We start from the raw sequence: 6,000 nt of genomic DNA, 5'->3' as shown, positions 1-6,000 counted from the left end.
CTCACTGCTCTAAGGGCAGCCATCTCCTCGGGTTGATGTCCAAGGCCAAGAAAGAGGTGAGCAATTTCCACAAAGTGGGCTAAGAATATTCCCACTATACCAGGGCGCTGTATCCGGTTTGAAAATGGCACATTTGTTGGACACTCTTCTCCCTTTCAGCTTCATGAATTCCAGAAATGCAGATTCCCACCCCAGATCCTGGACAGACACTCTGCCAGGAGTCCAGCTTCTGGAGTTGTTGCCATTCTGGTCGGGGACATCCGGGATCTAACCAGTTCAGAGCTACAATGGCCAAGAGTCCCGAGTGTGATTTCATCTGGCACTGGGCTTGCTGCTAGGATCACGTAGAGGGACAGCGGAGACTCAGAGTTTCCACTATGATAATAAATTGCAGATGCCTATTTAAAGCACTCAGACATTTATTTCAAAGCTTGGGAGGCAGCCCTGGATGATAAAAACGAACAGACTAAGGGCTGGGAGTCTGGGTCACTCACTCTGTGTCCTTAACAGAGTCACCCGGTCTTCTTGGACTCAGTTGCCTCCTCTATACAATGAGAGGATTGATGGGATGGAGATGAAAAAGGGGTCCCAGACCCAATTTCAACTTGTGTGGAGGCTTCGCCACACCATCAAGTAATTCTCAGATGCCAGCAGGGTGTCTGCAAATGCAACCCAATTCTGACATTATCTGCCGAGAGACAGAATCAGACTCCACAGGTAAGAGGCGCAGCCCCACAAGACCATCCTCCACTTCAGATGCTTGTGTGACACCCGGGTTTTAACCTGTGCTTCTTGCTGATCCACTGGATGTAAGTTGGAGGTTCTCACAACCCACTCCTTGCGTTCCATTAATTTTCTAGAATGGCTCACAGGACTCAGGAAAACCCTTGAGTTCACTATACTACTGATTTATTTAAAAAGGATATCAAGGGGTACGAATCAACAGTCAGATGAAGAGATACATAGGGCAAGGTCCTCCTGTTCTCATGAAGCATGGGGCCCAGCATAGAGGCAAGCATCTGATTCCCCAACGTGGAAGCTCTGGGAAAAAGAGCCAGAAAGCTGTCCTTTGGGGTTTTTACAGAGGCTTCCTTGCATAGTCATAATTGACTAAAGCACTGGCCAATGACAACCGATACAACCTTCAACCTCCAGCCCCAGAAATTAGGGGGTGCAACTGTAAGCTCCAACCCTCTAATTACGGAATCGGTTCTCCTGGCAGGCGGCCTCCGTTCTGGGGTGAGATCCAAAAGTCACCTTCGTTAACATAAGCCCAATTGTCCTGGCAGAAAATTCCAAGGGTTTTGGGAGCTGTGAGCCAGGAACTGTGGATAAAGACCAAATACATATGAGAATGTGAATGACCAAATATATGAAATATTTCTCTTATAAATCACAATATCACAACGTGTTAGCTAACGCTATGCTGTTAACCATTTTGCAATACACAAATGTACCAAATCCACACTTTGTACACCTTACACTTATGTAATGTTATATGTCAATTACATTTCAATAAAGCTGGGAAAAAATGAGGGGTTGACTGGTTCATCTCTGAGGTTCCTCTCAGATCAAATGCTGTGGTTCTTTGAGGTCTTTTATTTCTCCAGTCAGAATCACTTCATTCTAAAGGCAAGTCTGTTGCCTGGCCCTCTCTCCCATCCCATCCATCGGCATTGTAAAGCTACTTCTGCTGTCTCATGAGCCCAGACCCCAAATCTTTCACCTCAGGAGACCGAGTGGGTTCCTTTTCTTAGCCACAACTCTGGAAAGGACCTTCACAGCCAGTTCAGTGTTACTGAACCTATCTTGTCCATTCTGAGTCATAATATACAACCTTATGTCAAGGTGGGATGACAGCTCCAAGTGGGAAATAAAACAGGTATATCATTAGAGATCATCTTTGCTATTTAGACAAGATTTTCTATGCTTTTTTAAAGAAGTTTTTTCTTAATTATACATGGAACTCATTTTCTTGCATAAAATTTGGAAAACTATGATAAGTTTAGAGAAAAGGTAAAATTATTCTTTTTTAAAAAAATCTTTTTCTTGTTTTAAAATTTTATTTACTTATTTTATTTTTGGCTGCGTTGGGTCTTCGTTGCTGCGCACAGGCTTTCTCTAGTTGCGGCGAGCGGGGGCTACTCTTTCTTGTGGCGCACGGGCTTCTCATTGAGGTGGCTTCTCTTGTTGTGGAGCACGGGCTCTAGGTGCGCAGGCTTCAGTAGTTGTAGCACACAGGCTCAGTAGTTATGGCGCATGGGCTTAGTTGCTCCGCGGCATGTGGGATCTTCCCGGACCAAGGCTCAAACCTGTGTCCCCTGCATTGGCAGGTGGATTCTTAACCACTGAGCCACCAGGGAAGCTGGTAAAATTATTCTTAATCCTACAATCCTACCCCTCCCCCCATAGAGAAATTGGTAGCATTTTGCTATATTCTCCATTGTTGAGATCATGCTATTTCATCCTTTTTTCCACTTAACGAAGGTATAATAAACATTTCCTCATGTTATTGAAGTCCTTTATAAATAATATTTTAATGATTTCAAAATATTCTATGTTGTGGGCATTGCCCTGAGGTTGACCAGTTAGGTTGTTTCTAGTTACATTTGTGAAAAAAAAATTTTTATTAGTAACACTGAGATGAACATCTCTGTCACTTATCTCTGTGAATTTCAGATTATTTCTTTAAAATGCATTCCTAGAAATAAGTTAACTAAATTGAAGAGTGTGAACAGTTTAAGACTCTTGATACTGTTTTGGTCTTAATTCTTCAAGCACATTTTATGACAACATCACCATTTTCTTCTCTTAAAGAACATCCTATTCATTTAATCACGAGCATACCTGAAGTTTTTCAAACTTTCCTGAAGCAACACCTACCAACCCAAACCTCCTCCCAGGAAACATCAGAATCCAGAGCTCTGTCAGGAACTGTCAATTAGCTTCAGGAATACCTGTCTGACCCCAGGCACCTGTGTCCTTAGGTCAATGACTTAAATGCTTTGAGCCTTAGATTCTTTAACTGTATAAGCACTGAGAACAGAGCCCATCTTGTGGGGCGGTTGGGGATTAGGTGGATAAAGCATGTGACTGGCACACAGGAAGCACTCAGGAACTATCACCTGGAGAACTGCTACGGTTCTTGTCCCAAAACGAGCATTCCTCCTAGTGCAGCAGGGAAAGCTGAGGCTCAGGGAAGTTGCTCCTTGACAAAAATTGCACAGCAAGTGACCTGTGGTTCACCTGTCCCAGTTTACGCTTTGATCCCCACATAATTCAGGAAATAGCTGAGTGAAAATAAATAATTCTAAAGGTAGTTTAGGCAAATATATCACTGTTTTCTTGACCATGGTCCAAAGCCAGGTGCAGCGTTATGTGTAGACAATCACATCTTATCCAAGCAAGATGGAAAAGTCATGGCTACCACCACTACGCAACAAGGATGAGATCTACACACTCCTGCTGGGTGCCGAAGACCTCTCTCAGCCTGCCTCCCCATGCTCACCTCCTGTCACAGCCCCCCATGGGCTCCCGTGTCAACTAAAACCCACGGCACATCATTCTCTTAACGTAGGGATTTCACCACGGCTCTGCTGGAGCTGCTGGCAGCTTCCCCCTCATCCTTCGAGGCCAAACGTCCTTCCTGGGTGAAGCCTTCCCTCTTTCCCAGGCACATTCATTGCTCCTGGCCCCAGCTGAGTTATCGAGATGCCTATGTGTGTCATCGCGTTACAATATGCGACCCACGTAACTCGTGGGCATGGGAGGTCTTCCTCCTTGGTCAACTCCAGCCGAACCTAGAGAGGGTCAGATCCTCCCAAAGTCAGCTGACATCTGCTTCTGCAAGACTTTGAAACTCAGAGCACCTGAAACCTAATATAAACTCGTGGTTGTTCTTCTAAGAAGACAGTGACAGGAAAACGTAATTTAATATTGGAGTCCCATCAGCAGCAAAAGCAAATAAGAACTGACTATCTTCAGCTGGACGCCTGAAACTAGCACAACATTGTAAATCAACTCTACTCCAATAAAATTTTTTTAAAAACCACATACTTTCCTAATCTAAAAAAATAAAAATAAACAAATAAATGTTAAAAAAAAGAAAAAAGAACTGAGTATCTTCAACAGATTGCCATGCCACCACCATCATTTATGTTTTTCTCCCACTATTACAGTGGGAATCCATTTTTTTCCCATCTTTGGATCCCAATGCCTATGGCAGGGCATATTAGTACACGCAGGGTAGGTGCTCTGTGGTCTGCTGAGGGCTCTGACCACGAGTCAGTCACTGAATGACCATTACTGTGTCCAGTAATGTGCCGGGGGCTCGGGAGGCACACCTGCCTTTTCAGCTGAACTCAGCCCCAGCCCCCAGCACTTAGCCTTTTCAAGCCTGGAGATGGTCGCCATGGCTGCAGTGGAGTGAGTACTAAGGCCCCGCGGCGCAGAGATCTCTGCAGTTCTTTGCACCTGCCTTCCACACTCTCCCCTCTGCGTGCATTTCAGTTTCAGGTCACTCCCCCTCGTCCACCGGTCTTAGCCCCACTGTGCTTAGACAGACCCCTCTCTTCCTGAAGACTTCCGGCCCAGTCCAGCCTACACAGCTTCCTCTGTTTCACTCCTGTGGTTTTGTGTTTGCATCTCTTATCTCCTCTTTAAGACTCTAAACTCCTGCCCAAGGGGGTTCTTATCTTCTTTTCGACTCTTCAGAGCACTTAGCAGATTGCTAGGTACATAACAGGCACTTAATAAATAATTCGTTCATTGGTACCGACATTCTTCACGTTCCAAGAGGTGAAACTGGGGTCCTCTAATCTTGGTACTCAAAGCTCGGTCTGGACAAGCAGCCTCGGCATCTTCTGGGAACTTGGTAGAAATGCAGAATTGCAGGCCTGCCCCAGACCGACTGACTCAGATCTGCATTTTAAGAAGGTGCCCAGGGGATCTGTGTGTGTGAGAAGCACTGATCTAAATGACACTAAGTGCCAAGCTCCTGAGCTTGCCTTCCTCACTTGGTCCACTGTTTCTGCTTCCCCCATCCCTGCCTCTTCCCCACAGCGTCCCGAGCCCCTCCCCTTTCCTCCCCAGGGCATCACTTGCACCGTTTGCTTTCCAATATCCTCAATTCACGCACTCCTCAAGTTTCTCTTTCCCGTCCCTCCTCCGTTCCTTTCTTGCTCTTTGATCACCTGGCACCTACCATGCTACCGTCTCCTGTTTTGTTGATTCAATACACATCTTGCTCATCAAACAGCCAAGTGAGAGGGATTCAGCAAGAAATCTGAGCCCAAACTTCTCTTGAATGGGTAAAAGGTCTTTTTGCTGTTTCTGTTTATCAACTTACTCCTAACCGAACAGAAACTGAGAATTCATTGGCCCACAGAAAATGTGAGATGGCAGGGAAATCTGTGCTCGTCCATTTGTAGGCTCAGCTGCTACAAGGAATTTGAGAAATAAGCAGTCTTCGTTAGTTAAGCCTCAACGTTCAACTCAAAGAAAGGTATGCCTCACTTAAAGGTGATCAAACACAGAAAACCATACTTAGAAGAAGGAATGCCAGGGTTTGCTTTAAACCATGATTCTTCCACTTAAAATAAAAGACTTCAAAAGGTCTTTAATCGAGTGACTTTAAAAATTACATTTGTTCACACTTTGCTAAGAGCACAGGTGTCTTGAAATTCAGGGGAGACACCTTCAGTTTCAGTTGTTGTATTTTATGTAGAATCCAGGAAGAAGCAAGTTTGGGGCCTGATATACAAAGAAAATTACTACCCCCATATTTTGTAGCAGGAACTAAGCAGTTAAGTACTGTCCTCTCAGACTTCCTACCTGAGGCTGGATTTGCAGTGATAATTTTCTTTAGACATTTTGAAAAGTGACTGCTCATAAAGAAATGAGATATATTGGACACAGTCTTCCTTAAGGCCAAGGGCCACAATAATTGGGTTGTTTGATTTCTATTCATTTTTCTTAAATCTGATTGCTTGCACAATAACT

This window comes from Phocoena sinus, chromosome 21, assembly GCF_008692025.1.
Source record: "Phocoena sinus isolate mPhoSin1 chromosome 21, mPhoSin1.pri, whole genome shotgun sequence".
NCBI classification, from domain to species: Eukaryota; Metazoa; Chordata; class Mammalia; order Artiodactyla; family Phocoenidae; genus Phocoena; species Phocoena sinus.
The sequence above is the reverse complement of the archived record's forward strand: the minus strand, read 5'-3'. Positions refer to the sequence as shown.